Consider the following 11,452-nt stretch of genomic DNA (forward strand, 5'->3'; position numbering starts at 1 on the left):
TTATAGTATTCCTCTAGCAAACATTCCATTAAGTTCTATAGCTCATACGAGCAGAGTGTGAATGACTGACAGTTCTTAACTTTACACCTGTTTTTACATTTTTAAAAGATTATGCCTTCTCATCCAGTGGAATCTTTTGTAAGTGAAATATTGTGTATTCTGACAAAGAGAAATGAGAAGTATTCATTTTTCTGTGTCCACAGGTTATGCATATATACATATAAGTTCATATGTATGCTGATCTCTTCCCACCCATCCTCCCCTGCCTTCCCTCTGAGGTTCAACAGTATGTTCATGCTTCTGGATCTGCTTTTGTACATCCATTTATTTGGTTAATTAGATTCCAAATGAGTGAAATCATGTGATACTTATCTTTCTCTGATTGGCTTATTTCACATCATAATGCTCTCCAGGTCCATCCATGCTGTTGCAAATGGTAAGAGTTCTTTCTTTTTTTATTGGCACATAGTATTTCATTGTATACCTCAGCCTATGTGCTGTTTCTAAATTTTAGTTATTGTAAATTGTGCTGCTATGAACATAAGGGATGTGTATATTCTTTCTGATGTTTCAGGTTTCTTAGGGTATATTCCTAGAATTGGGATCATTGGGTTAATTGGGAGTTCCATTTTTTTATTTTTTGAGGAAACTCCATACTGTTTTCCATAATGGCTGCACCAGTCTGCATTCCCACCAGCAATGCATTAGGGTTCCCTTTTGTCTACAACCTTGCCAACACTTGTTGTTTGTTGATGAGAGCCATTCTGATATCTCATTGTTGTTTTGACCTGCATCTATCAGATGATTAGTGACTTTGAGCATTTTTTTCATGTCTCTTGGCTTTCTGTATGTCCACATTGGATGTCCTTTGCCCATTTCTTAATTGGATTGTCTTCCTTTTGTTAAGCTGTATGAGTTCCCTATATATTTTCGAGATTAACCCCTTATCAGGTGGATCATTGGCAAATATCTTCTCCCTTGTAGTGTGCTCTCATTATTTTGTTAATAGTTTCTTTGGCGTGGAGAAGCATTTTATTTTCATGTAGTTTCATTTGTTTATGTTTTCCTTAGTTTCTATTGTCCTAAGAGGTATAGGTAAACACATTGCTATTAGAGATGTTTGAGATTATGGTGCCTATGGTTTCTAGGACTTTCATGGCTTCATATCTTACATATAAGACTTTTATCCATTTTGAGTTTATTCTTGTATATGGTGTAAGTTGATGGTCTAGTTTTTTGTTTTTTGTTTTGTTTTTTTTTTGTGTGTGTGTGTGTTTTTTCCGTATCCAATTTTCTCAACGATATCTATTGAAGAAACTATCTCTGCTCCATTGTATGCTTTTGCCTCCTTTCTCAAATATTAATTGAGCATAATGGCTTGAGCTGATTTTTTGGTTCTCTGTTCTGTTCCATTGACCTATATGAAGAGGTAATTCCTTTTTAATTGTCTTAGTATCGAAAGCATTTTTAAAAAAAGGAAAATGCATTAAAAGCATTAACTAGAACTGCTCAGCAAAATACCTCTCCTGTTTAACAGTTTCCACCAGTCCTCAGTTTAATTACCATGTTATTCTGCCAGCTTTCTCCAGAAATAATTGACTGGATGAAGTCATTTCATTGGATATTTACAAACACTAGACTTGTAAAGGGGGTTTCTGTCAATTCCCCTTTGGCTTGGAAATGACTGAGGCTGAATTGGCAGTGCACAACTGCTATTTTGGGCTTAGCATATTTTCACAGGCACCAACTCAGGAAGATGATGGGAATGAAACAGAGGAAGGTAAAATGTTTGGCCTTTATAATCAGTCGTATTGTAATTTTGGCTGTAAGTTTATTTGAAAAATGAGAAAGTAAAGTATTGACTTGGTCTAAGACACAGAGTGGTTGGATAGTGATTTCTCTGTGTGGCGGTTAGAATATCTTGTTCAATTATGAATAGTCTGGAATAAGTTTGCAAAGCTTTGAGTATCATTAGTCAGAGTTTAAACATTGGCTTATCAGTCATGGTAAAATGATTTAATATTCTGTAATAAAGTGTTTTTGTTTTGGATTAAATAAGATTTTATTTTGAAGGCATAATGTCAAAGTAGAGAGCAGACAAGATGAAGATTCGGCTGGGAATTATTTTATCTGAGGCAGCCTACAGGAAATTCTAAGAAAATATCATCAATATAAATGAAACTTTTAAAGAATTGAAGTGGAATGCCAAATTGCAGTACTGTAGATTCAAGTTTAAAGATGTCAGTTCCTACTTGTGGAAAAAAATTGATGCAGAAACTTCAGAAGTCTTCAGAAGAAATTCCAACTGTGCTAATATTTACAATGTGATGATTTCTGTGTGACTATTCATATACTTAAAATATTGAGAGGGGGGAGAGTAGAAGTAAGACTATTGGGTAAGGTGCTTGGTTTTTTGTTTGGTTGGTTTTTTTAAGAAAACAATGGTAGAGGCAATAACTGTTTTAAGAATAATAGAGGAATTCTACCAGTGAGATTGTAGAAGGTAATATAATTATGAAGAGTATACAAAGAGTCAATGTAGATTTAGTTCTTATTTAGATCTATAATTTAGCAAGCCAGGAGGATGATACCTATTTCTCAAAGGTGACCCCAGAGTAATCCAAAGTGAATTTTAATGTCATAACATCAGTAATTTAAGTTCAGCTATCTCAAGCACAGCTTATAAATTTGGTGAAAACCCATTGAGTCATTTTTATATGGTAACAGTAGGTTTTGCATGACATGAAGGCGACACCATCTTGGGGGGACTTCTTAAGAAGAAAGAATACAACACTGTAAATATAGGGAAGCCTCAAGCAAGTGGAAGGCCCTCAAACTTGAGTTTTTAATAGCTTCTAATTAACAAATTTTGTTTCATTTATACAGGACAAAAAGGTTCATGTAAATGAAGAGTGACTAGTATATCAATGTGGTGGTAAGAGGTGTGAATTGGGACTTAAGACCTGTGTTCTAGTCTAGGCTGATTCACACATATCATTGTCATTTACTAGAGCAGCATTATAAAAGGCATTGTGAGCCGAAACCAGTTTGGCTCAGTGGATAGAGCGTTGGTCTGCGGACTGAAAGGTCCTAGGTTTGATTCCGGTCAAGGGCATGTACATTGGTTGTGGCCACATTCCCGGTAGCAGTGTGTGCAAGAGGCAACTGGTCAATGTTTCTCTCTCATCAATATTTCTAGCTTTCTATCCCTTTCTCTTCCTCTCTGTAAAATATATATATGTGTGTGTGTGTGTGTGTGTGTGTGTGTGTGTGTGTGTGTGTATGTGTGTGTGTGTGTGTGTGTGTGTGTGTGGTTTTTTTTTTGTTTGTTTGTTTGTTTTTAAGGCATTATGAAAGTGGCTATGGCTACAGAGACCCTGTGCTTAGGGAATAAAACATTCCATGCTCAGTTGGAATTTGGGGAATAGTGTGCACACTAGCAGGCACATGAGACTTGGGCATATTAATACAATAGTTCTGAGAGATGTTATTGAAACACACATACACATACACATACACACAAGGTTTAACTTCATTTATCCCAGTTTTTAGCTCTTTTCCATTTTAAAGTGGATAATACATAGTAACATCACCTGGAAGACATTTTGGGGAATGCTGGGCTATGAAGAATGATCTCTTTTGGCCTCCTTAACTGTTACAGGTATTCTTAGGTTTTCCTCTTTGGCTAAGTGGGAACTGTCATTCTAAAGTAGCCAACGTTTCCAGCATTGTAGTTTTGACAGACTTGCACACTTGTGTTCTTCCAGCAGCTCTAGTGAAATGGTGCCAACTATCAAGCAGAGATAGGTGATGGGGTGTGGACAGTGCTTGATTGGGATGGAGGCGCTGGCCTTTCACAGCTCAGGCTTCTCCATTCCAGAGATTTCCCTTCATGCATCATTCAGCCTTCTTAAATGAGCTCTCTGTTTTAGTAGTGCTGCCTTCTGTGCTTGCAGAGGTCATCACACTGGATTGTGAATACCACCCAAGCAGCCTGTGCAATGGTAGAGGGTCAAGTAAGAGTGAGATTCTGCCCCCTCTTCGCAGTATTTCTGAATATAAAGGCCTGAAAGGAGGCCTTTTTGCCAATTATAGCTTTGAATGCAAACGTAATGCCAGAGCCACCACACCTTTTTTAGGGTAATTACCACTTAGCTAAACATTTCTGAGTTCCTTATAAATTGGTCCCCTCAGTCGTTTAATCATTTTAGTAGCTCTTCTCTGAACTTGGTCCAAGTTTTCCACAATTTTGGTAACAAGGTGTTCTATAGGGAATGCATTGTCCAGGTGCAGCAACCTGGCCAGCGTATTTCGTGCAGTGGGAGGGAGCAAGAGAAAGATGACAACTATCCAATATCCCTTTGGCTCTCATAAATGTATGGCAGCTTTCCAGCGAATGGAGTTGAGCTCACAGTAAATGTGTAGGCAAGTAGACTGGAAATTGCCCCTTCCTTGAGTCAAGTGGAAGAAAAGCCAGAGGCCTACATGCAGGTAGTGGGTGTGTGAAGTTGATGAAATCCTTCACTTGAAATAACATTATAACCATACTTTACAATAAGAAATCTTAACCAGGATATTTCAAGGGAAGCAGTGGCCTAACCTGAGAGTTACCAATATTTATACCATATTTGTATAAGTAAGATCATAAAAATATCCTTTATTTATTTTTATTTTTTTCTCTTTTTGTTGTTGTTGATGGACCTAAAAAGAGATTGGATGAAGTCTAGAAGTCACTTGTAGTTGAGTGACTCAGTCTGGGTCAAGAAAATGAGTAATGGAGAGTCAGAATTATACCCCAAATATGGCTTTAAGTTCTACACTTTTCACTTTAGACAAAAAAAAAAAGGAAACCAAAATACTTCCACACCCATATCCTATTTCTAACACTGGTTCAGGAAGTAAGATGTTAATACTCCTTGACAAGTCTTTTGGCCTCTTAATTTAGTTAGTGTATCATTTGTGTGTGTGGTTTTTTATCTTGTAATCTTTAGTTTCCTTTTTTTTTTTTTTTTTTTGACAGTTCTCTTATGCCAAAAAATGAAATTCCAAAGATATTAGCATCTGTTTTTAAGGTAAAAATAAGTATGTCAGTTTGTTGGGGTTCTAGGAGACCCTAACAAAGATACTAGCAAAAGATTGTTAGGGTTTAAGTACAAAATTTAATAGTAAATTCCTGAAAAATAGTGCTCTTATTTCTTGATATCTGGGACATTTAAACAATTGTTTAACAATCTGATTCTAGGGCTAATTAAACATATATTGTATATAATGGACCACCCTAAGAAGTGAAACTGCGTATCTTTTTGGCAACATGTTTGAACCCTGTTTAAGAAATAGAAATATTGCTATAAAACAAAACTAGGCAAGGAGAGCCATATCAGGAGTATAATATTTAATGATTAGTATGCATATTATTATAGTATTTTAAAGATATAATTATGAGAGCATAAGATTTTAATTTAAATGCAATTACTGTTTTTCACAACCTTGGAAGATTGCTTGCTATTAAGATTCCCAGTTCACCAATGCTGATATGGGGTCATGCGCTATCAAACTTGGAATTGGGCTTTTGTTTCAAGCTTTTGGCTTGAGCGTGGATTTCTCCTTGACCATTGAAGAATGATTTTCTCTTGAAGAAACCTATAATCAAGTGAGGATTTGGGGAAGCATGATACTAATATTGAATTCAGAATTATTCTTCCTAGCTCTGGTCTAACAGCCCTTTGTGTCAGCCAATCCAACTCTGGAGGCTGGGTTCCATAGATCTTTGAACACAGCTGGACTCTCAGGTAGTTTGGTCTTTGGGGAATGATAGACTGAAAATAACTTTGAATAGTTAAATCTGACCACGTGTGAAATGGCAGTTGCCTTTTAATTTTAATGGAATATTTCAGAGCAATTTTATGGAAAAGCTCTTAAAGTTCTTTTTTTTTTTTTTTTAACCATCTTAATGAAAGGGGAAAATGTGTTGCTGTTGCTGTTATTTTTTATAATAAATTTAAAGCAGTTCCTACAAACCTTAACAAGTAGAATCAAATATTTAATGCTTTTGGCAAAACACCTTTATAAAATTTCCAGAACAAAATAAAATATTCTGAATTTAAGCAGTTTTGAATCAGACTGAATTTCCAAGAGTACATACATCATGTATAACTGTTTCTAAATTAGTTTAGTATGTGGACGCATCAAGCCATTTCATTACTGTACTAGTTACAATTGCATCTGAAAGATTTATGCTCAAAGTTTTAAACCAGAATAGACAGCTCTATTCACAAATACGAATATTACAGATAGAAACTCACTTGTTTTGATTTTTATTTTTTACACCATATTCCTTGTGTATAATGTGGGCACTGTAACTCTGGGACTTCACATGAGATATGTGCAGGCACCTCTTACCAGCTGATGCCAGCCTGCTACAGCAGACCACCGCAGTGGGATTCCTTCATATTTGCTAAATGTGCAACTTGGAAGCCTTTCATTACAAAGGTCTAAGTTAAACAGGAAAAGTTGGTTTAACTGAGTCAGATGGACTAGTACTGTTACTTTGGGCATAGGCCACTAGGAAAAGCTTTGACAGGATTTTAGTTAAAGCTTTTCAGAGGGAGCATTTTGAATAAATGACAAGTTAGAAACTTTAGTAGCTACTAGGAAAGTGACTTGACAAAATGAATGGAAATGGAAAAAAGTGAAGTGATCACTTTTTATGTGTTATTATTCATAAAGAATCTTTGTCCTGCCCTGAATGAACCTTGAGCTGGATTCTTCAAAACAATCATTTGTATGATATTAATAGAATGCTAATATGGTTCTAGGAAAGATGTCTTCCAGGGAAAAAGTTTATTAACATAATTGTAGCCAATATTTATTGCCAGTCTCTCTTCTAAGAGTTTTTCCACATATTATTTTATTGAACCTCCACAACCACCTTATTATCCCTCCCATTTTTCACATGAGGAAACTGAAGAACAAAGAGTATCGGTAACTTCTCTAACTTGCCACACTTAATGATTGGGATTAACCCAGGCAGTCTGACTCAAGAGTTTGTGCTCTTAATCTATGCACCCTTTTGACTCAAGTATTTTTTAAAAAGCCTACTTATTGAATATTTTAAAGTTTTTCTTTTAGGTAATTGAATTTACTAGTATATAAGATTCAACATATGTGAATAAGAGATACGGTAAAGCTATTATGGTATTCAAACATGGACAGCAGTGTGGTGATTGTGAAGGGGAGTGAAGGTGGAAAAGGACATAGAGGGGATAAATGGTGATGGAAAAAATAAAAAATTTAATAAAAATTTTAAAAATCCAGAAGGAAGAAGGAAGATTAAAAGATGTATGGTGTCTATTGTCACATATATACTATCTATATCTATATCTATATATCTATATCTGTCTATCTATATCTATATCTATATATCTATATATGTCTGTCTATCTATCTATCTATCTATCTATCTATCTATCTATCTATCTATAAAGGCTAATATGCTAAGTGTCTGACCGTCTGACCATCAGGGAGCAGATGCTCAACACAGGAGCTGCTGAGCTGCAGTGATTTGGCAGTGGTGGTTCTCGGGTGACATACTTCAAAATCAGAGAGGAGGGAGACCAATTACTTGTGGGGCCATGGGATTTCACCTTCGGCTGTGGAGTTATGTTGGTGCTGGGGCACTGTTGGCCCGAATCTGGTTTATTGCATACTTTCATTTGTGTTCCATATCCTGTACATTGGCAACTTTGCAGAGTGTCCTGTCACACTTCAGGACCCCTTGGTGGATGTCTGAAAGCCAGTTTCGGCCTTATCCCTGCAGACCTGGCTGAGGGACCCCCACCTGACAGAGGGACCCCGCTCACTCTGTAGATGCCACAAAGGGACGGGGAAGTTGGCTTCAGGACATGTCCAGCCCATTTCGCCCATTCCCATCCCACTGGCCACCTTCTAATAAATTTGTTTTCAGTGTGCACAAATCTGTGCACCAGGTCACTAGTGTGTGTGTGTACACTGAGTGGCCAGATTATTATGATCTCGGAATGCATAATAATCTGGCCACTCTGTGTGTGTGTGTGTGTGTGTGTGTGTGTGTGTGTGTAGAGGCCCAGTGCATGAATTCGTGTGCATGGCCAGAGGGAGGGGACCTGGATGGTTGGCCAGCCTGCCTGCTGGTCAAATTCCTGATCAAGGGGACAATTTGCATATTAGCCTTTTATTATATAGGATATACACTGAGTGGCCAGATTATAATGCGTTCAGAGATCATAATAATTTGGCCACTAAGTGTATACTAGAGGCCTGATGCATGAAATTTCTGCAAGAATAGGCCTTCCTTCCCCTGGCTGCTGGCACAGGCTTCCCTCCAAGACCCAGGCTTCCTTCCTGCTGCCGGCAGGCACGAGGGACCTGGGCTTTCCCCATAGCCCCAGCTTTTGTCCGGAAGGTCGTCTGGAAGGACATCTGGTCTAATTAGCATATTATGCTGTTATTATTATACTATATATACAGACTGTAAACCATTTTAAGGTTAAGGCAGTTCTGAGTCAGATAATCTTTTTTTTTTAAAATATATTTTTTATTGATTTTTTACAGAGATGAAGGGAGAGAGATAGAGAGCTAGAAACATCGATGAGAGAGAGAAACATTGACCAGCCGCCTCCTGCACACCCCCTACCGGGGATGTGCCCACAACCAAGGTACATGCCCTTGACCGGAATCGAACCTGGGACCCCTCAATCCGTAGACTGACGCTCCACCACTGAGCCAAACCAGCTTCAGCAGATAATCTTTTGATACCATTAATAAAATGGAGATTAAATAGTAATGTAGCTGAACTGTACCCTTGCCTTTAGCTAATATAAATCATATTTCAAGGAAAAATAAATTTGTACTCTATATACCTGCCAAGGCTAGATAGAATTTATGGTGAGTTTATGAAGAATTTATAATAAGTAGGTAGGTAGATATATAGATTCAATCTCACTTTAAATTCAATATATATAGACATATCTGAATATGTACATATATACACACTTGCAAGTGCCTTTCTTCCTTTTAATATCTGAATTTTGATAGAATCAGTTTATCCTCCCAGCTCACCAATTTAATCTTGAATATCATTCATTCTACAATTTGTCTACATTTTATTAGTCACAATAATTTTCCCAAGAAAGCTCTGCTGCTTTTTCATAGCATCCTGTTTTGACTGAGGTATTTGTTAGTTGACACCTTTCCTTTTGAAATTATCTGTAGTTACTAATTAAGTTTTTTAAAAATCTAATTTCCTATAATTTTCTTTCCTTGGGAATTACTTCTTTTAAGGAAATTTGGTGCTTTTTTAAACATTTGGCTAACTTTCTCATATGTTTAATATTTGGTCACTTGTTTATATTTAAAGATGAAAATCTACCTTAGTAGTTCTTAACTTGAAGGCCAGAAATCACTAGGGAGCCCCTGAATAGAATTCAGGGTGTCCATTCATTTAGATGGGAAAAATCACATTTATTTTCAACTGGCCTCAAAATGAAAACTACAAGAGTATTATTAGCAGAATCTGTGACTTTGTCATTGATAGAAATCACATATATTTTCATATCATTTTAATTTGTAAGTACAGATTATAATCACTGCTTCAGAATTTTGGTAGTATTAGACCTACTAGATTTTGTCCTTGGTGCTAATAAAAAAAGCAAGTATATTTTATATTTTAAAAATTATTTTGAGTTTCATTTCCATAATTTAAAATCCTATTTTTTATATATACATTTCAAACCATTATTTTGAGAAGCGGTTCATAATTTTCATTAGACAACCAGAACGGTTCATGTCACAGAGTTAAAGACTCCTCCCGGCAAGGCTGCTTTTTAGGACATATTTCATCAGTCTGGGTAAGAATACTTGTTCCTAATTGAGTATATGAGCCCTGACTTTGTTGGCTGTGTAGATGAGAGGTTTGACTTGCTCCAGGGCAAGCTTGGGTGTAGGAGGTACTTGTTTTCTTTTGTGAGATCTCAGGCCTGTGATAGTTAGGGGGAGAGATTTCTCCTACGGCCCCGTTCTATCCATTCTGAATTAGCGCTCCCTTTTTTATGGGAGACTAGTACTTGTGCTTTTTGCTTGGTGGAAACAAAGTCAAGGCAAGTGGCTTTGTGTGTGGAGATTGGCTCAGGTGTGCTGCTCTTATTAATTTCCTGTCCACTCTGGGCTCATTCCTCCTAGCCCTGGGCCTCTGATTCATAGATTGAATCTAAGGTTCTACTGGGTAAACTCAACTTTTCAGGATATTCTCTTTTATTTTATTTTATTTTTTAAATATATTTTATTGATTTTTTTACAGAGAGAAAGAGAGAGAGATACAGAGTAGAAAGTTAGAAACATTGATGAGAGTCATCGATCAGCTGCCTCTTGCACGCCCCCTACTGGGGATGTGCCTGCAACCAAGGTACATGCCCTTGACCGGAATCGAACCCGGGACCTTTCAGTCTGCAGGCCGACACTCTATCCACTGAGCCAAACCGGTTTCGTCTCTCTTTCGTTTTTTATGGCATTAAGATGTGTGTTTTTTTCTTGGAATTAACACTCAGTCAGATCTTATGTAAAAAATTATTTCTGTTCATGGACCCCGATGCTTTCTTTTACTTTTACTTTTTTTACTTTTAATGCTTTCTTTGATTTTGGGGAGGTAGAACAGATAAAGATATTTAACTCTCTTCTTGAACCAGAAGTCTTCTTTATATTGGCTTAAGTAAGGATTTAGAGTGTATAGCAGAGGTCCTCAAACATTCAGACCCTCCTCTTAAAAAATGTTAAGAAAATTTGCAGGCCCCTAGAGTCAATTGACTTAGCCTGAGAAACACTGTTGTACCTAAAATCTCCATTGGTTTTACAGCTCTGGAGCAAATCCTGCGGTGGCTAACCTGCAGTTTTTTCCCTCTGACCCAGCACACCTCTCCTCAGAGTATTTAGTTTGTGTGTGGTTATCGTAATTATCATCTTGCTTTTGGGTGAGATACCTATTTTTTTTTTAATCAGGTTGCCGATGAAAAGTAATTCATGCCATGTATTTAAATAGTTAAGTCCCACGTGTGCATTATCTGTCTGATTTCACTCTTTTGCCTGATATCCTGAGAGTTTCTGTCCATATGGGCCCAGGGCGAGTCACACTTGCAGGGACTGCTAAAAATACAATTCTGTGCACTAGGTGTTTTCACATCTGAAAAGTACAAGTGATTTGACATTGATAGAAACATTTAACAGCATTTTGGTTTGAATCAAATTAATTTATCATTATTTATTTGGAGATTAAAGGCATGGTCCCTGCTTATACTTTTAGCTTTTTAAGTAAAATTTTGCTTTTTAAAATTATTTAATTTCAGTTTAGAATGAACTCAATGGAATGCTTAATTTTTGTTTTAAAAAATTATTTCAGAACTTCTTAAATAATAGAGAAAAAGAA

Source organism: Pipistrellus kuhlii, unplaced genomic scaffold, assembly GCF_014108245.1.
Source record: "Pipistrellus kuhlii isolate mPipKuh1 unplaced genomic scaffold, mPipKuh1.p scaffold_m20_p_18, whole genome shotgun sequence".
Lineage (NCBI taxonomy): Eukaryota > Metazoa > Chordata > Mammalia > Chiroptera > Vespertilionidae > Pipistrellus > Pipistrellus kuhlii.